Raw genomic sequence first — 23,231 nt, 5'->3', positions numbered from 1 at the left:
GACAGACCATACGAAACAGATGCAAATTTGTACCCAGCGGATTAACAAAGCAAGCAACAATTACAATTTTAAAAACGACCCGCACAGTTAAAAGCGAGTTAAATTACTAACAAGCAGAGAAATAGGACTGGCAGATAGATATTTATATGCTTGTCTTCACAGCAGCATTATTTGCAACCGCCAAATGGCGGGAAACCACGTGCCTACAGGCAGATAGACGGGGAACAAAATATGGTGCATTGTTCGGCCTTAAACAGGAAGGGGCCGTGGACACAGGCCACAACATGGGTGAGCCCGAGGCTATGATGTGAAGTGAGACAGCCAGTCACAAAGGCCAAAGGCTGTATAATCCCACTTACATGAGGGTCTTGTAGTCGCACCACAGAGACAGAAAGTAAAGGTGGTTGCCAGGAGCTGGGGGGAGAGGGGAGGTGGGAGTTCGTGTTTAATGGGGATGGAGTCTCAATTGGGGAAGATGAAAGAACTTCTACAGATGCCGGGTGGTGATGGTTGCACAGCAACGTAAATTTTTTTTTGCATTTGTTTTTTTTTTAACTAATTAGTTTTCTTTCCCTTTTTAAAATATATTTTTATTGGTTTCAGAGAGGAAGGGAGAGGGAGAGAGAGATAGAAATATCAATGATGAGAGAGAATCATTGATCGGTTGCCTCCTACACACCCACACTGGGGATTGAGCCGAAACCTGGGCATGTGCCCTGACCAGGAATCGAACCGTGACCTCCTGGTTCATAGGTTGATGCTCAACCACTGAGCCACGCTGGCCAGGCCAATGTAAATGTTCCTAATGCCAACGAACTATATACTCAAAAGTGGTTAAAATGGTAAGTTTTATGTTATGTATGTTACACCACAATTTTAATTTTTTTTTTTTTTAAAGAAAGAAGACTTCATAGAAAATTCTAAAACCTAGGGTGGCCTGACTGAGGAGGCGGTGTGGCGGGAGGGGTCAGGCTGGTGGCCTGCAGTGACAGAGCTGAGAAGCGTGCAAAACCGCCTCCGAAACAGAGCACGCAGCAAACGCACCAGGAACAAGGGGAGCGGGCCTGTGCTCGGCTATGGCTGGCAGAGCCCGGCTGGATGGGCGCACCATAGCCAAGATGAATATGCGGCAACCACGGACTTCACGGTATACAGCATCTGCCCACAGGGACGGTCACCACAGCCTCCGACCGACCCCATGCGACTCACGTGTTGAGGCAAAAACAGTTTGGTGTTCAGCGTTTCCAATAATAGTTTCTGAGACGACTGAAAGAATGATTTGCTTAACTAAATTTTAAACAATCCAAATTTTGCATATACCCCAGCAACGGCGATGACCCTGCCTACCCCTCCACCCACACAAATGCACACCCATGCGTCCTTAACTGCACATGTATCTTGAATGACTTTTAAAAAATATATATTTATATTATTGATTTTTTACAGAGAGGAGGGGAGAGGGATAGAGAGTTAGAAACATCGATGAAAGAGAAACATTGATCAGCTGCCTCTTGCACATCTCCTATTGGGGATGTGCCCGAAACCAAGGTACATGCCCTTGACTGGAATTAAACCCGGAACCCTTCAGTCTGCAGGCCAACACTCTATCCACTGAGCCAAACGGGTTAGGGCTATTTTGAGTGACTTTTAACTGCTTGCCTCAAATCATTCTCTTTCCCTTAGACCCATGGTCGGCAAACTGCAGCTCGTGAGCCACATGCGGCTCTTTGGCCCCTTGAGTGTGGCTCTTCCTAAGCCTTAGGAGTACCCTAATTAAGTTAATGTCAATGTACCTATCTATATAGTTTAAGTTTAAAAAATTTGGCTCTCAAAAGAAATTTCAATCGTTGCACTGTTGATATTTGGCTCTGTTGACTAATGAGTTTGCCGACCACTGATCTAGATGAGTGTCAACTGGGCTGACTGGGCACTTCAAGTCCCTGCCCCGTATCTGTTCCATGCCAGTAGCTACCTCAGGAATGTCCTCATGGAGACGACAGAAACACAAGAAAGAGCAAGGCCTCTCGAGTTGTAGACTTAGAAGCACCATACTTGCTTTTTGGAGAGGGAGGAGGAAAAGGGCGAGAGGAGGGACTGACCCCACTTGGGATAAACTTTCCGGGTCAGGGGCGCCAGCCTGCCTCAGAGCCCTCCCCCCCCCCCCCCCCCCGCCCCCACCGCCGCCGCAGGCCCTGTCACCCTCCCTGAGAGGCCCGAGGAGGTGAAGAGATCTAAAAGACACAGACCATGCTCTTGGTCTTCTACAAATGCCTGAAAGACCCCAATCCACCAAGCAAAATATAACCTCCTGGAAGGAAGAAGCAGCAAGTGCACTTCAAACATCGGTGCTTTTAACACCCAGTTCTACTTGTTCCAACCTTCAAGGGTGCCTTTCGCCAGCTGCTACAGGGATATTCTGTGCCAAGGTAAAGTCTTCTATGAGCTTAAAAGAAACTTGATCTAGAACACAGGATCCCTGCAAAGCCTAACGACATTCTGCACAAACAAGTAGCCACCAACACAAAAGGCTGCTTAGGGACGATGGGCAGGTGCAGAGGCACTGCTTCCCTTCCCCCAGGAGCCATCCCAGCTCAGGATTCTCCCGTCTTCCCGGTGCCCGCAGGAGCGGTTAAGGGCAGCATCCTTCCAGGGTGGCAATGCGATGGGCCCCAGACCATGGGAGTGAGGGCCAGGATCTGAGAACCCACACGCTCCCCAGTCACTGCCACATCGTGTCTGGCACAGGGATGCTTGATGCCAGTTGGATCAATAAAATAAAAATGCATCCATCAGACACCCGAAGCAGGCCCGTCTACTTCTAATCCTTTCCCAGGAGAAAGTTTTGCCCGTGTGCATCAAGAGACACATACTCGGATGTTTGCAACAGTCCTATTTGTGACGACAAAAACTGGAAACCATCTAGATGTCCCTCGGCAGCAGAATGGATAAGTGAATCATGGTATGCTCATACAATCGAGGGGCGCAGCATTGAAACTGAACACATGATAGCTACATGCACCAGCACTGACAAACCTGGGGAGCATGAGGCTGAGCAGAACTGGGCTCTGAGTGTGCGCTGGCATTAGCAAGGACCCAGGCACTTACACGCGGGCTCCTGAAATTCGTGGCCACCGGGGCTGCCGTGAGAGCCACCGGGTGTGTGTGTCCCAACTGTGTCTACTAAAGGGCCTCCTGCCGACCAGCCCAGCCTGCGCGCTACCGCTACGGGTATGGTCACGGAACCCCAGGATCCCAGGGCAGCGCCGGGGGGGCCAAGCCCTGGCTTCCAGGAGGGGATCCTCCGGACGCTTCCCCTCCACTGTCCCCAGATGGGAAGCCAGAGGGGGGGCGGCAGGAGGAAGGGAAGAGCTGTGGCTCCAGCACCTGTGCCCTCTCCTGTCTACCCCAGTGGGGCCAAGTAGAAGGTTCCCTGGAGTGAGGCACCTGGCTCCCTCCAGGTGCTGCACAGCTGCTCGGGGCACCTGTCCTACCAGCTATCTCATTCCCTTCCTAGGAGCTGAGCTCTGTGGGCAAGAGGCTTCCCCATTGCTCCACAGGCCCAGCACGTGGCCTCACTCAGACTCGGAGCCGCTGCTCACTGCACCAGGAGGAGCAGGTCTCAGAACCACCAGGAGTGCTCTGGGGCCCCACCCAGGCCCCTCAGAACCGCCTGGAGCGCTCCGGGGCCCCACCCAGGCCCCTCAGAACCGCCTGGAGCGCTCCGGGGCCCCACCCAGGCCCCTCAGAACCGCCTGGAGCACTCCGGGGCCCCACCCAGCCCCTCAGAACCGCCTGGAGCGCTCCGGGGCCCCACCTAGGCCCCTCAGAACCACCTGGAGCACTCCAGGGGCCTACCCACGCCCCTCAGAACCGCCTGGAATGCTCTGCGGCCCCACCCAGGCCCCTCAGAAGTGTGTGTGTGTGTGTGTGTGTGTGTGTGTACTGTATAAGTCTGAGTGTACTGTGCAAGTGTGTGCGTGCGAGTGTGTATGAGTGTGTGTGTACTGTGTAAGTGTGTGTGTGTGCTGTGTAAGTGTGTGTGTGTACTGTGCGAGTGTGTGTGAGTGTGTGAGGGTGTGTCTTTGGTCCTACCCTCCCGCCTCCACCTCTGTGTGCTGTGCACACACTAGAGTCCCACCTACAATTTCCTTCGAGGAAAAGCTTCTACTGATGTTCCAAGTCTGCAGCACAGATAGGTTCTATGCAGTCATCATGTTCCTGATTTTTAAAAAATGCACTATCACCTCAACCGGAGGGCGCTGTCCATGCTTTGGAGCATGTAGCCCATATACACATACATACCTATAAAACGTATTGATAAATTATGTGGATGTACTAATGTAATATCATACACAGTATAAAATACAACTAAAATAAAATTGCTAAAGGGATGAGATAATATTCACAGAGTCTGGGGACTCACCAACCCCTGGCCCAGCAGTGGTGGGGGAGGGGAAGGCCGATTACCAGGGCGCATGGAACCCCTCAGATTCACACTGGAACATGGCTTTACTTAAATATGTTTTTAAAAACATGTGTGAATAAGGTTGGTCGGCAGATTGACAGATGGGTAATGGATAACCCTTTGACCCCGCGCAGAGAAAGCCTTCCCAGCTCCAGGGCTGTAGGATCAGAGGCTGGGGGGAGGAAGGGTACCCCCGTGGGAACGTGCCACCCCAGAATGCCAAGGCCATGACCTCCTCTCTGCTTTAGGTCAGACCTCTGGACGACAACACAGAGCTTCCTGTTGGATAAAGACCCAGGGAGAGACAGGGTGCAGGCCGAAGGCTTGGATCAAGCTGGTTCCCTGGGCGATTAAACAGAGGCCAGTAGGCACTCAGAGGCCCAGTGGGTCTGCAGGGGCCGCTGACCACGAGGATGCACTGCTGGGGCTTCGACCAGCACGGAGCAGGAGGCCACGCTCCACCCGAGGGCTCATGCTGGAGGCAGGAGGAATTACGGCGATGGCAATTCAGAGGGACTGTGGGGGACACCAAATTGAGGGCCTCACAGGGGCACCTGCCCCAGGTATCACGGGACACTGGCATCTACAGGAGGAGGAGAAGGGAAGGGGGCTGTCAGGAGGAGCTGGGAGGATCCCCACTGGAAGGAGCATTGAGTATTGAGGGCTGGGCGGTGGCTGGAGAGCTTCAGATGGGGAGCACAGGAGGCCCCAGTGTATGTGTGTGACTGTGTGTGAGTGTGAGTGTATGTGTGAGTAAGTGTGCGAGTATGTGTGAGAGTGTGTAAGTGTGTGTGAGTGTATATGTGAGAATGTAAGTGAGGGTGTGTGAGTGTATGAGAGTATGTGAGTATGTGTATGAATGTGAGAGATAGTGTGTAAGTGTGTGAGTGTGTGTGTGAGTGAATGTATGTGAGTGTATATGTGAGAATGTGAGTGTGTGTGAGTATGTGATATGTGTGTGAATGTGAGAGTGTGTGAGTGTGTGGGGGGTGTGGGTAATGGGGGCTCTCTGCTTGAACAGGATGGTCTGGATTCCATCTAAAGCGCTACAGGGAGTCACCTGTAAGCAGCATTTTCAGAACATTAGGTGTTTTTTTTTAAAAATATATTTTATTGATTTTTTTTTTTAGAGAGAGGAAGGGAGAGAAATAGAGAGTTAGAAACATCGATGAGAGAGAAACATCGATCAGTTGCCTCCTGCGCACCCCTGTGGATGAAAGGGGTCACATGCTGACCTGACAGGCTCAGGGGAGGCCTGCATGGCAGTCTTGCAGACTCAGAGACCTAAAGTCACCACAAAGGATGGTCTGAAATTAAACTTTAACTAAAGCAGTTATGGTGGGCAGTTACATCCTAGGCCAGTATCTTCACTGACAAGGTCAACCTTTACCTTAACTGAGCCTATCTGTCTTTTTGCATCTATGATAACATACCCTTGAAATGTCTGGGTAACTTGTAACTTCCCTTTTTCTGGAGCCCCTGGGGAACAACCAAGTGTGCTGGGTCCCAGGACAGATACCACAAATTCCTTCACTATCATGTTAATTGAATTTCATGTAACTCACCTATGTCCCTCCTTTGATTGCAATGCATAAATACAAATGTAACCCCGCCATTCTCCGGAGCATTATCTCAATTCACTGAGGTTCTGCTTCCCGACATATGTCGACAGTTTGGCTCAAATAAACTCACAAAATTCTTTACAGGTTTCAATGATTTTTACATTAACACTCCCCACTGGGGATGTGCCCACAACCAAGATACATGCCCTTGACCGGAATCGAACCTTGGACCCTGCAGTCCACAGGCCGACGCTCTATCCACTGAGCCAAACCGGTTAGGGCAGAACATTAGGTTTTTCTTTTAGAAAAATAAACTGCAGACTATGAGATTTGGGGAATGGCCCCTCATAGTCCTGGATTGCAATAAATGTGACTCTTTAATTCGACTTCTTGAGGCGTCCTTCTGTGATTCGCGGGGTACATTACAACATTTGGAGGATCCCCAGTGAGATGCAGACCTTTAGGGGTGCTGTTTCGGATGCAAAGGGAGGCCGAACCTCCCCTGAGCCATTTGTGGAGACTGAGGGGTCTCTCTAGGGGGTGCGCACCCTGAGAAGTTCCAGGGCCCCGGAAAACTCCCCTTCGGATCCAGCGAATGGGCAGGGGACGTTGGCCCATCCCTAAAAAATTCATCGGAGTCACCTAAAAAACCTCTAGAGTCCTTGCAGGCTCTGCAGTATACCCAGAGAGCCACCCATAAGCTTGTTCGAGACGCCCTGCCAGTGCCACCTCGGACCCTGTACATCCTTTCCAGCCTGGGGACTCGGTGTGGGTAAAGAAGTACATGACCCAAGGACTCACCCCAACTTGGAAAGGACTATACACTGTTGCCCTGCTGATGACATCCAGACCTGGCTACACCACTCCCAGCTCCTGCACCAGAAAAGGGCCTTGATCCCGGCAGCCAGCGGCCTCACCAGTGAGATCCCTAGCCTGGGGCTCCACGCAGGCCAGGAGGAGGCTCAACGCCCGCAGGAGGGGAACTGGACTTCAGTGAGGACAGTACTGATGGGGACCGTGGCACTAGGGGCCTTGGTAACTGTAAGAACATTTTTACTAGCCAGTGAGAAAGTCCAGGGCCAAGTGGGGCTAGATGCACTAGGGGACAGGAGAGCAGGAACAGAACAGGGAATGCCCCTATAAGAAGTGGGGTGCGTAAATGAAAATTAAATGTGCCAAGCTGGCAGTTTAGAAAAATTAATTCAGTCAAACTACTTGTAGTCAGGGGGCAGTACAATCCCCTAACTAGTAAAGATGAGTCCATGATTTGACTCATGTACATAAAACCAGTGGGGAATGAAGTATGGTAGCAACCATCTCAGGTAGAAACTGTAGTTTAACTCTAACCCTGTTTTTTGGCTTAACAATAGAAAAGTTATTTTGATTTTCTGAATTATATAAATCATCCCATTCGATTAAATACCCTATTGATTGTAATGTGAAATCCCATTTGTAGTGGCCATACTGGTCTTAGAAAGCACATTTTCCTTTACCTGGGAAGGACAGCACAGTTATCCCAAGGTCAGAGGGCTCTAGACCCCAAACTGTAATTTAGAGAACATGCCTAAGTTTAACCCAGGTTACCCAAGGGCTCTAGAAAATGTGCTGTGAACTGCTTTTTTTGCGAACCAGGTTCCTCATTCCAAACCCTGGGATGTAATCAATACCTTTGTGATTTTTGCCTATATAACCCTGGACCTGCGACCATCTTGTTACTATGAGATTTGGGGAATGGCCCCTCATAGTCCCGGATTGCAATAAATGTGACTCTTTAATTCGAAGAAAAAAAAAAGAAAAATAAACTGCAGCGTGGAGAGGCAGGGCCTGGGCCAGAGCGAGGCCAAGGCCAAGACAGAGAAGAAAATGACAATAACCAAGAGTATGATGACGATGATGGTGGTGATGACCACGAGACGAGGAGCCAGGGTGTTGTCAGTGCTTTACACTTAATTCAGTTCCTGGTCCCAACAACCTGTGCAGGTGCACGAGGCACGGAGAGTTTAAATGATTCCCCGGAGGTCAGACACTTGTTGAAAGAACGAATGAAAGAAAGAGACGTAAAAACTACTGAGACGTCCAATGAGACACCATCCAAAGCGCAGAGCAACAACGCTGATGGCTTTGGTGAGGTAAAGCTCACACACCATAAACGCCACCCCTGGCGCGTGCACAGTTCAGTGACTTTTTAGGAACTTTCTCGTGGGGCCATCATCACCACAACCCCGTTTCTGAACACTCAGGCCTCCCCAAATTTCCTGGTGCCCATTTGCAGCCAATCTCTGTTCCCACCCCAGCCCCAACCACCAACCCACTTTCTGTCTCTAAAAATTTAGGCGGCAGCATTCTAAGTCAAAGCACATTTAATTATTTCCGTTCTTATTCTTTTTCTTTCCCCTAAAGACATTCAAAGTACCTACGAGCTACTTGAGGAGAACCAGGGGGCTTTATTTTTAGGTTCCACCTATATATAGAATTTATACCATATGCTCTTTTCCCTCCCACTTCTTTTCCTCGCTGCAAAGGATTTATTCTGCTTTTGGGCATTAACAGTTTATTTAGGATAGGATTTATAATAGAGTCGAGCACATATCAAGCAACTGTGATCTAAAGTAAAATACAACTATTTTCCAATTTGAGATGTTTCTCTTTGTACAAAAAAAATTTTACTTCTCAAATGCAACTATTTTTCTAATTTGAGAGGTTCCTCTGTGTACAAAACTATTATTTTACTTTGACTAAGTTTTCCTCTTATTTTAAGGGGTCATTACTAAGGAAGTGTTAGGGTCTTCCCGACAGAAGGAGGAACACGAATACCCTGAATGTTGAGCCCTGTTAATACTTTACCTGCAGGCTCGCCACTATACACGGCACCTCCTAGCATGTGAACAGAAATAATTTTACCCAAATAGCCATCGCATAACAGAACTGGTAGGATCGCCAGGCTCTCATGAGACCCGGTTTTACTACCATAAAACAAGGCCCAGGAATAACGAACCCCCCTCTCTCTCCTTCCAGATTTCCACTCTGCCCTGGCTGTGTGAGGAGGGGATGCTGTCCAGGCTGTTCCTGAAGCAACCTGCCACCCAGGAAGCATGGACACCTCCTCCCTCCAAGCCTTTTCCTTCCACGGCGCCTTCGCTTGGCTTAGCACCCTGCCCTTCTTGCATCTGAACCCTGCCCCCTCCCAGGCTCACCCTCATCAGGGCGGTGGAGCAGATCAGGGCTCCCAAGTTCCTCCTTCACTTCGTTGTCCCACAGAAGGGCGGGGTGCATAGGGCCCCTGGGCCTCACCTCCTCGGCCTTGCTTCCTACTCCGCATGTTTCCACCAGCTCCATCCACCCCACACGCTCTATGGCTAAAACAGTGCCTGCCAGTCTCCATCCACCCCCACCAGATGCAGGGAGTCACCCACAGCTCCTCTTCAACCTCACCGGCCCAAGGGGTCTCCCTGTCAGCCCCGTGGCTCCGTCCTTCCTGTCCAGCCCGGGCCCGGGATCCCGGGATTCCCTCTCCTGAAGCCACAGAAACTCTCCTACATGAGCCAGGTCCCCATCGTGGCCAACACGCTCTCTGCCTCTCTGATGAGTGGGTCCAGAGCAGTGCCTCTCAGCCAGGGACAACACTGCCTCCTGGGCACACTCATCTGGCGATGCCTGGAGACATGTTTGGCTGTCACACCTGGGGGAGGGGGTGCTCCTGGCATCACGTGCATAGAGGCCAGAGATGTCACTAAACATCCTACAATGCACAGGCCAGCCCTGGCCCCAAATGTCAACAGAATGTGAATCTATAATAATCTCAAAAATGCAAATTTTTTTTTAAAGTCAAAATTGCCAATGTTGAGAGACCCCACCTTTCCATGTGAGGGTCAATTTCAGCCCTTCCTGCTTATGGACTGGTATGTTTTTTGTCTTAAAAATGGATTGTGTTTGAGGAAGACTCTGAGACATGTAACAAATGTCCAGGTGTCCACGCTTGTGCAGGGTCTGGCAAGGGCCAGGTGTACGGCCACTTCCCTGCGGACAGTGACCGGAAAGGCAGAGAAGGCCAGGCTCTTGGAAGTGGCCACCAGCCACACTGCCTCTGTCCGAGGGACCTGGTCCTGGGTAAACTGTCCCCAGGCTGGAGTGAGCTCCTCAGAGCCCCTGCACGGTCACTGCTACCCAACTCAGCGGGTAGAACAAACCCACCAAGCAGCAGAGCCCAGGCCCTAGCTGCAAAGCATGCTGGGAAAGTGAGCTTTTGCATTTCCTGCGTCCCCATGGGCGGTGGACTCTGGCACAGAGGGATGGGTGGGAGGGGCCTAAAGAATGACAGTGGACATGAGGGCTCTGGGTCCTCAAGAAAGGAAAACGCACTGACAAGAGGGAAGAGGGGGCCCAAGTATGGTTTATACACTTTGTATGTTTTAAATGTTTCACATCAAAACGAAAGGCCCTGATTTGGACACCAAAAACAAACTCCACAGCCAGGCCTTGAAAAGAGCGAGGTCATGGCATCTGGCCCTGACTTGAGCAGCACCAGGTCATTGGGAAACCAGTTCGAGGAAAAGAAACTTCTAATATTCACCTGGTCCCGTTGGGCTTGGCTGGAAGGAACTACAGGGGAGAGAGAGCTCACACATGCTCAGGAGGCGTGTACAGCCAACCGCATCCAGTCCTCCCACCGCCGCCCCGGCACGGAGAAGGTGGGAGCAGCAGAGAAGTAACTGACACCAAAGATAAAGATCTATTTAAAAACATGGTATATTTATACCGCACGCAGAACCCGACACTCTGTGAGTGGAAGCATGTTCAGACCTAGGTCTGTGGCCACACACACAGGAATCCACGGACACATGAGAAGCAAAATAGATTTTTAAAAAAAAAACAGACTCAAGATCTGATGCCTAAACTATACACGATAATTCCAAGGTCTGTGACCTCAAATTTGACCTACAATCAAGTCTGACTCGCGGCTAGAGTTGTTCTGCACAAATAAAATTAATTTTAATCTTAAACATTTATCATTGGAGGTCCCTACATTTTTTTGTTGTTGTTGTTCAGGCTTTTCCACTAGGTCCACTCATATTTGTATACCCACTCAGACAAGAAGGACGGTCTGTGGCTGAGAGTATAGCCAGAGAAATGATTTATGCTGGAAAAATACGAATCATGGAGAAAATCGAAGTGAACTAAAGTTACTCAGGGTGAGACTAGCAGATGGCAGGAGATTAAACTTGAGGCCCCCAGTACACAGAGAGGCTCTGAAGGCTGACTGTTACTTCTACGAGGAAAAACTGAGAACCACGGGCCCAAATGACAAATAAAGGACGTACAGCGGGTGGAGAAAGAGCCTCAGAGTGATAGGGACAGGCACGCATTGAAGTGAGTACCAGCAACACTGTGGAACTTCGTTCTCTGGGGATTTTTAAACATAGGGACACAAAGGATCTAAGATCTAACCCGAGAAAGAATGCACAGAACCTTCATGTTGAGCTCTATTAAAAGTTCCAAAAGAAGGTTCAAGTCAAGATGGTGGAGTAGGTGATCACTGCTCGCCTCCTCCCACGACCACATCCAAATGACAACCAAATGCCTGAACGATCAATCTGGAGAGCCACCTGAAGAATAGCCGAGTGGAAGTCCTATACCTGAGGACAGAAAGAGGAGGCCACGTCGGGTCTGAGTATAGGAATGCAACAATAAATACATACAAGTTCCCAAAGAAGCTTAACTCAGTGAAGAGCCATGGATGTTCAAGGAAAGGAGGAGTTGACGTTGCAGTGATGTCAACTTTTCCCAAGCTCCATCTGTAAAGTCAATGCAATCCCAATCACAATTCCAGCAGGATGTTTGAGAAACGCAACCTGAGCCTGAAATGTGCGCGGTTAAACGATTTTTCATAAGAACAGGAAGGAGACTCGCCCGGCCAGATGCCATGGTATTAGACACGGAAAAGGCACAGGAAAACATGAAACTTGATGGACACATACGATAAAGGAGGCGGCCCCAACCAGTGGGGAAAGGATAAGTTGTTCACAGACGATACTGGGAAAATTCAAAAAATAAAATAAAATCGTACCCTTGGCTCCTACACAAAGGCAGACTCTAGAGAGGTTAAAAACGTAAGAAGCTAAGAGGAAAGTGTAAAACCAAGAAGAAAAGGTAAGGGTGAACTTGGGGTAAGATGAAATTTGCAAAGCAGCATCCAAGGGGAAATTAATCAATTTGACTGTAACAAAATCAAGAATTTCTCTTGTAGAAAGCGTGTCACAGGCAAAGGGTCATATTCAACCTGTCCACTGGTCATTTAGCAGCTCTCCTGGTTATCAGATGGGCCCACTCCAGGGAGTGCCCCCTTTAAACTGATCTTTTCACACGTTCTAGACATGAAAAGGCTAGTCCACACTGTCCCTCCCTCTTAACCTCCTGGTCCTCTCCAGGGGCGGGGATGGGCTGCCTCTGAACTGAGAGTATGGACTCTGAGTAATTCTGCCTGGCACCGACTCTGCTCCCTACTCGCCAACGCTGGGACTTCTGACAAGTTTACTATAAATTCTTTTTTTCTTTTTTTAAATATATTTTTATTGATTTCAGAGAAAAGGGGAGAGGGGGAGAGAGAGAAACATCAACAATGAGAGAGAATCATTGATCGGCCGCGTCCTGCACACCCCCGACTGGGGACCGAGCCCGCAACCCAGGCATGCACCCTGACCAGAATAGAACCATGACCTCCTGGTTGTGAGCAACCATTGAGCCACAGCCGCCGGGCTTCTCTTCTGTGCCCTTTACCATGTTATTCCTCACCTTTTTTGAGGGCGGGAATGAATATGTGTAAGGTGGGGATATTTTAGCTGCCGCACTGGGATGGGGTGAAGATTAAGTTAGTTAATGAATATAAAAATCTTAGCCACGGCCCTTGGGGCAAAGTAAATAGTTAATCAGTGTACAGTCTAGGGGTACAGACTCATCGCACGGGCTGGTACTGCAGAATGGCTGCTGGGGCGCCCCACAAAGAAGCCGGGGAGCCGAGCTGGAGTGACTTCTCAGGGGTCCCTCTGAGCTCCACCTTCCTCAGCAACTCTAAAGGGCACTGAACTCTAAAGGGCAGATAAACATCACATGTCACCGTTACCGGGGCCAAGGGCACGCGCGGTACTTGGCAGGGCGGAGCTGCTGCCTGGTGGGGGTGGGCCGGAGGTTTCAGGAGAACACCAAGGGCTGGCAAGTGGGAAGGAGAGTTCCAGGGAAGCAAAACCAGCACCTAAGAGCCAGTCCACACTCGATGGGGCCCGCATAGAGCCTTTCCCCTTGCCTGTAGACTGTCTGTCACTCCCCAGCTCGGACACGGGTTTCTCTTGCATTGACACTGTGAAGCATCATCGTCTCTCCAGGAAACCCCTGAAGGAGCAGGTGCTTCACACACAGCCACGAAGGAAGTCCCAGGGCAGTTTCTCTTACACCATCTGGTTATGGGTTGAATCGTGACTCCTACCCTCACCCCCAATTCATATGTTGAGGTCTTAACCCCCAGTCCCTCATGATGTGACTGCATTTGAAACAGCATCTTTATTTATTTATTTTTAAATACATTTGATTTCAGAGAGGAAGAGAGAGAGAGAGAGAGAGAGAGAGAGAGAAACATTAAAGGTGAAAGGGAATCATAAATTGACTGCCTCCTGCACACCCCCTACTGGGGATCGAGCCTGCAACCCAGGCATGTGCCCTTGACTGGAATCGAACCGGGAACCTTCAGTCCACAGGCTGACGTTCTATCCACTGAGCCAAACCGGCTAGGGCTGAAACAACATCTTTAAAGGGGTAATTAAGGTAAAAGGAGGCCATGAGAGTAGCCCCAGTCCACGATGGCTGGTGTCCTTATAAGAAGAAGAGATTAGGCCCTAACCGGTTTGGCTCAGTGGATAGAGCATCAGCCTGCGGACTGAAAGGTCCCAGGTTCAATTCTGGTCGAGGACATGTACCTTGGTTGCAGGCACATCACCAGTAGGAGGTGTGCAGGAGGCAGCTGATCGATGTTTCTCTTTCATCGATGTTTCTAACTCTCTATCCCTCTCCCTTACACTCTGTAAAAAATCAATAAAACATATTTTTTTAAAAAGAAGAGATTAGGACACAGGGACAGAGGGAGACACAGGAAAACAGGGAGAAGGCGGCCATCGACAAGCCAGGGAGAGAGGCCTCAGAAGGCACCCGCTCTGCAGACACCTTGATCTTGGACTTCCAGCCTCCAGGCCGTGAGAAGTAAATTTCTGTGGTTTAAGCCACCCAGGCTATGGTACTTGGCTATGGCCACCTAGGAAACTAACACACCTCCTACCTCTAGGAACAAGCACTTTCCCTTCGCAGAACAAAGGCTTTTTGGTGGAAATAGTGGCCATTTCCCCTCTCTGTGGAACAAGCTTCAGGGTTGGAAGGGACCTTTATGATTTAGAAGAAATGTATACATTTAAATACCAAGCCTTTACTAACACATCCATCAATAAAAATACCAGAGCTATTTTGACAAACACAAATACTGTATTTGAAACCAGGGGTTGCGGGTGTCTGCAGTCTTAGCTCTCACTCACCATCCCGTTTATGTCTATTCCTGGCTTTGTCCACCAATGACAAGACATTCCTTAACTGCAAAGGTCACATGAATGCAGTCATGATGTGCAAATGGTAACAGTGAACACCATCGGATCATCTCAGATGCCCTTCAATTAACTTTACCCCAACGCTTAAAAAAGCAGAAGCTGGCCCTGACCAGTTTGGCTCAGTGGATAGAGCGTCGGCCTGCGGACTGAAGGGTCCCGGGTTCGATTCTGGTCATGGGCATGTACCTTGGTTGCAGGCACATCCCCAGTAGGAGGTGTGCAGGAGGCAGCTGATCAATGTTTCTCTCTCATCCATGTTTCTAACTCTCTATCCCTCTCCCTTCCTCTCTGTAAAAAATCAATAAAGTATATTAAAAAAAAAAAAGAAGCACCTTTTAGTTCTAAGTTGATCAATATCTAACGACTCACATAATTATAAATGTTGGAGGCATCAAAACGAACCTCATTTGAGGTTACACATCAACTCCTAACAGTCTTGCCTGGATTCTTTTTCTTTTTTAATCCTCACCTGAGGATATTTTTCCATTGATTTTTAGAGAGTGAAAAGAAAGGGAAAAACAGAGAGAAACATATCAATGTGAGAGAGACATATCGACTGGTTGCCTCCTGCCCGAGCCCTGACCAGGCCGGGAAGGAGCCTGCAACTGAGGTACATGCTCTTGACTGGAATCGAACCCAGAACCCTTCGGTCCACAGGCCAACGCTCTATCCACTGTGCCAAACCAGCTAGGGCTTGCCTGGACTTAACTGAGTTTAGCTTATAGGTACAGCTACACAGCAGTCTCCTGCACGTCTCACATGTGTAGTTAACATGAACAAAATCCAAACCTGAAAATCAAACTCAGAACAGTTCGAAAAGACGGTGCAGAGCCACAGACTTGGAACGGTTTTAATTGACCACCCAGGCCAGTGCACCTGCCCAGCTCCCCCAGCTCCCAGCTGTTCAGGAGTCTGCAAGCTCGCCATCTGCCACTGAAGGAAACGCTGACCGGCACAGGTCTCAGAACAAGCAACAAACATTGCTCCTTCACCTCCTCTACCGCTAACATTTGCAAGAAATTTCTGGAGGGGTAATTGGGACAATGAACTCTCAGCCTTATCGCAACATGGTTCCATTTTTGAGTCGATTTTCTGGAGAAAACAGTGGGTCAGTAACCACCTCCAGTCACTGCGGGTGTGCTGTACACACAGACGGCAGTGCTGTCTCCAGACGAATCAACGCTATAACTTGGGCCCATGTGCTCATTTACAAACATGACAGATGTTCTCCTAACCAACCTCTGCTCAAGGGGCCCACCAGACTGCCCCCCATGTCTCCATAAAGCCTGCTGGGGGGTGGAATCCCCGGTCACGAGCACCCCCAGCCGGACAGCGGTGCACTGCCACCCTCCAGGGGCCCCCACCGTGTGCTTGCCAGGTCGCCTGCGTCGGTGGCCCGACCTGTTCATGCCAGGCGCACATATGACTCTGGTCTCCTGAACAGGCCCTCAACTGAGGAACCAGGAGTGAGCAGGAGAAGCTGTTTCTATGAAAATTGGCAGCTCCTATAAAAGCAAGTTGTTTACAGAAACTGCTATCAAAATAGCTGTGGGCAAGAGGGTCGTAAAAGAATGAATAGTCATAAAAATATGACTGCACTCATCCTTGCTCCACTTTGAAGAGACAAGTATGAGAACACACACACACACACACACACACTCACACACACTGTGACATACCAGCATGCCTATGAAAAGTCATGACTTAGGGGACGCAAAGCAAGCTGTTGAGAGAAATCTAGCCCAACACGCAGGCTGGGGTGTGAATAAAATACAAACAGGTGGAGAGAGCAGTGAGCGCAGGGAGCCTGGGCGATCAGTCGAGCTCTCGGGGCTGTGTGACCTGGGGAAGTTGACCCTGCGCCCGAGCCAGGATCGCTCCCCGGCAGCGGCACCTGTAAAAGGGCGAGTAACGCTACCCACCCGTAAGCCTGCGTGCTGAGCTCTGGGCCTCAGCCACGGTCATTATTAGTGTTAATGACTGCTCTTGTTCTCAGCACAACTACAACCACCAGACGCTGAAAATACAACTCCTCCAATTAAAAATGACTGGGGACGCCTTTGAAAAGAACCGACGACGAAGAAAGAACCGACACAGTGACCTGAAGCTGCAGAGGCCCCTCCCCTCGAAGCGAGGAAGCCCTGCGGCCACCACAGAGTCCGAGGCCCAGTGGCGATCATCTGTACCTGGAGGCCCCCAAAACGTACTCTCCCCCATTTTCGAAAAGAGAGACGCAAAAGCGTGCGCGCAGACTGGATGTGCTTCCTGAAATCGCATTCTTCACGTGGCGGAGGGCAGCCGATAAGCAGTGATAAGGAAGGGGAAAGAAAGAAAATGCATTCTGGAGTTCTGGGTGTTTGTTTTGTTTTGTTTTAGTAGAAGATTGGCTCAGTATTTGTAAAAGCACCATCATCCAAGACCTCCCTGTCGGCCCAAGGCAGGAAAGACAAAGTCCCAATTTTACCCTCCGGCTTTTGTGAGCAAACAGGATCCAGGTCCCGAGAAGGCGATACAGCCACACCCCGAGCGCACGCAACCCTAAGTATGTACACGGGGAACAACATTCTCTGGGCAGAGCATGGCATTTCTGGAGTTGACAGCGGCCTCGAGATAAAAACAATTGAAGGCCTCCCTTAACAGCTTAATCAGGTAACGGCTGAACCAAAATAGAATCCGCAGGAAACAGGGGCTCGTGGGAAGCAAACAACAAAGCAACAGGGTGAGGGAGCTGTACGCGGGAAAGAAAACCCAGGATTTGGGGCTTTCCTTTCTAATGAAATGCCTGCTCTGAGCCTGTCTCCCCAGGGTTCCCAGCTGCTGGAATCCAGCTGTTTGACAGCTGTCAATCAAACCATGACACTAAAACCTGTTGTTGGGACCAGGCCCATGTACGAGGCACAGGGTCGGGGTGCTTCTGAGATCCCTAAATCTTTGCTGAGGGCTGGCAGCTGCAGGCGGGGCCAGGCACCCTTGTGGCCCCTCCTGGGTGTTTGGGCGCCAGAAGTCACTGGTGGGGAATTTCCACTCAGCCGTCCATGCCTCCACACAGACCATGTGTCTGTGATGAGCACACAATATTTTAGCGAAATGCATCCTTTGACTTGGTGCTGGCGGAGTTCGTTATTAAGGAATTCTATCTAGGATAAAATCTCCGGTAAGGCGGGGTAATTTAGAATTAAAAATAGCACACACCTCGCTGCTGTTCTCCACTGGGAGGCACCGAGCGTGGGAGCCTGCATGTCCCTGTCGGAACATCCCACACTATAAGCCGGGGCAGTGGGCACACCGGCCCCCAGTGCTGGGAACTGACTGCGGCGTCCTACTCCTCAGCTGTGTGAGGCAGGGGTGGCTGACTGTCACACTGATGGCCACCAGGCTCTTGCCGAGTCAGACCCAACCTCCCCTCCAGACCAACTCGCTCCCGGCCACCTGAGTTGGTCCTGTCCCTCACCTTCCCTACACGGAGGTCACACACTTCCAGAACCTGGCAGGCAGGTAGCAGGTCTCTGTGCTTAAGCTGTACCTTCTCCCTGTGTCCCTGACCTCACCAGGCAGTGGGCACAGCGTAGGTGCTCAATCAACACTGAATTAAATATATGTAAACATATGTAAATAGTCACTAAGGTCCTGCCCCCCTCCCAAATATGCCCTGTTCTCTAGGGAACTGATGCCAAAGAGAAAGTCGCCTTGTCAGACGCCAGCCTGCAGAGAGCAGAGCTCCTCCTCCACCCCCAATGGCCCAGGATCCACGCCTGTCCCGAGCTAGACAACAGCAGAGGGGAGGGGTGAGGTCGGCAAGCTGCATCGTGTCCACACAGCACAGAGGCACGCTAGTCGCCCCGGGAATTCTTAACCGCCTCTGAGCCTGTCTCCTAGAAATCCAGCAGTTAATCCCCGCCATGTCCAAAACATGGGCACGTTCTGGCAGCTTTCACCTCTGAAAGATCCTCTCTTCTCCACCCACTTCCCCAGCTCCAGGCCACGATCGCCTTCAGCCTTTCCTCTGCAACAGCCTCTCTATCAACTCCCAGGACCCACGCCCAGGGCCCCAGCAGCCAGAGCCACCTGGTAACACGTAATTCATCCACCTCTGCTGCTAATCCTCTGTGGCTTCCATGTGTGGTTAACAGAGAGCCTTGGAGGCCCCACCCACTAGCCTTGCCTCTCCCTGCAACCATGGCCTCCTGCCACTCCCGACCTCTGGCTTTCTGTCGGGAACAGACCCAGGGCCTTGGCCTTTGCTGGTTCCTCTAGTGGGGCATCCTTTCCCCCACTGTTTCCATGCCTGGCCCTGTCCTCCATCAGCCTTTAGCTGAGGCCTCCCTGACCCCATCAACCTCCAGGCTTCTCTTCACCTCGCCTCCATCCTCCTCAGCATCAGCCACTGTCTGTAATTGTATATCCACATGCTGACGTGTTTATCTCTCTGCCTAACGTGGAAGTCCCCTGAGGTCAGGGACTGTGGCCTGTTCTCTGATTTATTACCAGAGCTGGACACAGCACCTGGCACCTGGTGAGAGCTCCAAACCATCAGTTGAATGAATGAGTAAATAATAAAGCAACGAACATCCCCGGGACCATCTGTGCTATCAGACCTCCCAAACCAGCTCCCAAGTGGGCCCAGCTTTCTTTTTTTTTTTTTTTTTTTTTAATTTAATTTTATTTTTTTAAATTAAATCTTTATTGTTCAGATTATTACATTAGTTACTCTTTTTTCCCACCATAACTCCCCTCCACCCAGTTCCAACCCCACCCTCTGCCCTCACTCCCCACCCACTGTCCTCATCCATAGGTGCACGATTGTTGTCTAATCTCTTCACTCACCCCCACACCCCTTTCTCCCCCCCCCCCCAAGAATAGTCAGTCCATTCCCTTTCTATGTCCTTGATTCTATTACAATCACCAGTTCATCAGATTATTTATTCACTTGATTTTTAGATTCACTTGTTGATAGATGTGTATTTGTTGTTCATAATTTGTATCTTTACCTTTTTCTTCTTCCTCTTCTCAAAGGATACCTTTCAGCATTTCATATAATACTGGTTTGGTGGTGATGAACTCCTTTAGCTTTTTCTTATCTGTGAAGCTCTTTATCTGGCCTTCACTTCTGAATGATAGCTTTGCTGGATAAAGTAGTCTTGGTTGTAGGTTCTTGGTATTCATCACTTTGAATATTTCTTGCCATTCCCTTCTGGCCTGCATGGTTTCTGTTGAGAAATCAGCTGACAGTCGTATGGGTACTCCCTTGTAGGTAACTGATTTTCTTTCTCTTGCTGCTTTTAGGATTCTCTCTTTGTCTTTTGCTCTTGGCATTTTAATTATGATGTGTCTTGGTGTGGTCCTCTTTGGATTCCTTTTGTTTGGGGTTCTCTGCGCTTCCTGGACTTGGAAGTCTATTCCTTTCACCAGGTGGGGGAAGTTTTCTGTCATTATTTCTTCAAATAGGTTTTCAATATCTTGCTCTCTCTCATCTTCTGGCACCCCTATAATTCGGATGTTGGTACGCTTGAAGCTGTCCCAGAGGCTCCTTACACTATCTTCATATTTTCGGATTCTTTTTTCATTTTGCTTTTCCGGTTGGGTGTTCTTTGCTTCTTCGTATTTCAAATCTTTGACTTGATCCTTGCGACCCTCTGGTCTGCTGTTGGGAGTCTGTATAATATTCTTTATTTCAGTCAGTGTATGCTTAATTTCTAGTTGGTCCTTTATCACAACATCGAGGGTTTCATTAGATTTCTTGAGGATCTCACTACATTTATCGGCGGTCTTACCAGTCTTTTCGAGGGCTTCTAAACAGTTCTTTAAAGACCTTAAAAGTGTGGTTTTGAACTCTATATCCAACAGTTTGCTTTCCTCCAATTCTGTCGTTTGTGTCCTGTTTCTTTGTCTCGGCATTTTTTTATGCTTCGCTGTGTCGATAGAGTGCCTTTCTGTGCTAAGTGTCCCAATTACCTAAGGTAGACACTCTTGGTGCACCCCCTTGTGGGCTTTGTGCACAGTCTTGTTGTGGTTAAGCCTTGATTGTTGTAGTTATCACTGTGAGGAATTGACCTCCAGGTCAATTGGCTGTGAGAATCAGCTGTGTCTGCGGTGGGAGAACTTCTGTGCTGGAGACACCCCTCTGGGGCTAGACTTGCTTCGATGGGGCTTTGGTGCTCACCGGGCCCAGCTTTCTTGAGAGACCAAAGGAGCATCCTTCCCCAGTGTGAAACAACACCCATGTCATGCCCACACCTGGGCTTCTCTCTGTCCACACCCCCTCCTCCTGCTGCCCCGGCCAGTAGGTCTCAGTCCTGACCACCTTTCTCTCTGGAAACGACCCAGCGCTCCTTGGCTCAGAAAACCAGAGCTCCACCCTGGAGGCGAGCAAGGTCACAGCCTCTCATTTCAGGGGCCGGGCGGAGGGACCCTGAGCCCTCCGCACGGCTCTACCTCTGGCCATCAGCCTGGTCCTTCAGAACAAAAACAGGAAGAGAGCAGAGGCCTCCGGGACCTTGCCGCGGGCCCAGGAGCCTAGGTGAAGCCCGGCCAGCCAGAGACCCAACACAGGGAGGAAGCAGCAGGTGGGCCAGAGGTCAGTCCAAGGACAGGGAGTTTGGGAAAAGACAGCTCTGCTCCCTAGCTCTGCAATCAGACAGTGGCCTGGCTTCAAACCCTGACTCCCACATCTCTATCTCAGAAGGCCACAGGGCTGCTACCAGTCTGAGCCTCCGTGTCCACAGCTATCAGAACAAATGTCACAGCTGCCATGTCTGGCTACATCTACCCACCCTCCAATCGCCTAGGACCGTGGTCGGCAAACTGCGGCTCACGAGCCACATGCGGCTCTTTGGCCCCTTGAGTGTGGCTCTTCCTAAGCCTTAGGAGTACCCTAATTAAGTTAATAACAATGTACCTATCTATATAGTTTAAGTTTAAAAAATTTGGCTCTCAAAAGAAATTTCAATCATTGTACTATTGAAATTTGGCTCTGTTGACTAATGAGTTTACCGACCATTAGCCTAGGATGAAGGAACCCCATATTCATATGGGGAAAATCCAGCCAGCTATCAGTCACACTCAGTGGCTTTCTAAAAATAAATAAATAAATAAATAAATAAATAAATAAATCTGGGTTTCCCGGACGGTTCTGAGGCTGGGCCGTGCCAGCTGATTCGCATGCACTTCACTCTGGTAAGTGCAGGGCCACGCTGACTCTGGAGTTTAGCGAGCGCACGTCCATGGCAGCCATTCAATATGCAGTTTGAATGAATCAAACGACAAGATGAGTTGTGTCTATAGTGATCCTAGTGATCAAATCGGATAAACGAAAACCTTGTTTAGCAATTGGGATGCATCGCCAGGCGCACATTCCCCTTGTCCTTTGATACCACAGACAGACATGTGGCAAGAACACACGTTTAGACCATTGTCAAGCTCAGGCCTTCGACACGGCTCCTTCTGAGGGAGGCCATGGGGGTCTGGGTAAGCGGAACATGAAACCTCTTTAATTTTTTGGAGATCATCTGTCCGTTTCCCGGGGCTCATTCTTTCAAACTAGAACTCCTCCTCAGGAAAAAAAAACAAAAAACCCAACTGAACAATCTTCATTCCATATGTTGGCTGTCACCAAATTTCTGCAAGGATATTTGGCAGAAGCATCCTCTGTCAGTCTTGCTCCATAAATACTGAGCAAGGAAAAGCATTGCCTAAGACAGACCTGGCAGCGGAATCTGAGGAAACCTGTCAGTTCTTCGTCGCGTGTCCCTGAAGGCTCCTGGTGACTGTGGGTCTCTAGTTCTCTGCTGTCCTGCCTCAGCCTTTGCAGGCAAAGCACGGTTTCTTGGAGCTCCCCTCGCTGGTCCCCCCACCCCCTGGGGCAACACCTCAGGGCAAGGAAGGCTCTACCTGTAGAGTCCCACCTGGGTGCCTTTAATCTAAGGAAAGGCCTCCTAAAGCAAACCCTCAGAAAGGACAAGAAGAGGCTAGCTATTTCCTTTGCAGAAGAAGTGCCTCATTTTTTCTTGAACTCCATTTAACAGATGGGAAAACTGAGACCTGGAGAGCTTAAGGAACATCACCAATTTAACACAGAAGAGGTGGAGCCAGGGTGTTTTTTGTTTGTTTGTTTTAAATGTATCTACAATGGACTTAATGTAAGAAAATGTGACTGGCACACAATTTGGCACGTGTCCTTGAATGGGCAGAGTGTAGGATGCCTGAACAAGAGGTGGATAAAGGTGACTTGCTTACCAAACATGGCATGCGTGCGAAGAACACAGGTCGACCGTCAGAAGGTCTGGGTCCGAGCCCCGGCTGAGTCACTGATGAGCTCATCACGGAGCTTCTTGGCCTTTAGTTTCCTCACCCAGAGATGGAGATCGTTAATCAAAGCAAGCCTTGCCTTCTTCTCGGAACTACTGGGGAAGTCGGGCCAACGGGGAAGCTGTAGGAAACTAGGAGAGTCGATCCAGAAGTCAGGTGGCCCTTGTACGTACACGTGTCTGAGAAAAAGCGCTGCCTGGAAACCTACCTGCAGCCACCCTTGCTCACACTAACCCTATTTCCTCTTACTAAGAAGAGGAT

The 23,231-nt window shown here is 49.8% G+C and overlaps 1 protein-coding gene across 2 annotated transcripts in view; it reads right to left on the bottom strand.

Moving 5' to 3' along the window:
* EEPD1 (endonuclease/exonuclease/phosphatase family domain containing 1) overlaps positions 1–23,231 on the bottom strand; it is a 73,113-nt gene that overhangs the window by 45,968 nt on the left and 3,914 nt on the right. The gene's annotated exons all lie outside the window — the stretch shown is intronic.

This window comes from Myotis yumanensis, unplaced genomic scaffold (genome assembly GCF_028538775.1).
Source record: "Myotis yumanensis isolate MYYU_CA2020_CCGP unplaced genomic scaffold, mMyoYum1.0.hap1 SCAF_9, whole genome shotgun sequence".
Classification (NCBI taxonomy): Eukaryota; Metazoa; Chordata; class Mammalia; order Chiroptera; family Vespertilionidae; genus Myotis; species Myotis yumanensis.
The sequence above is the reverse complement of the archived record's forward strand: the minus strand, read 5'-3'. Positions and strand labels throughout refer to the sequence as shown.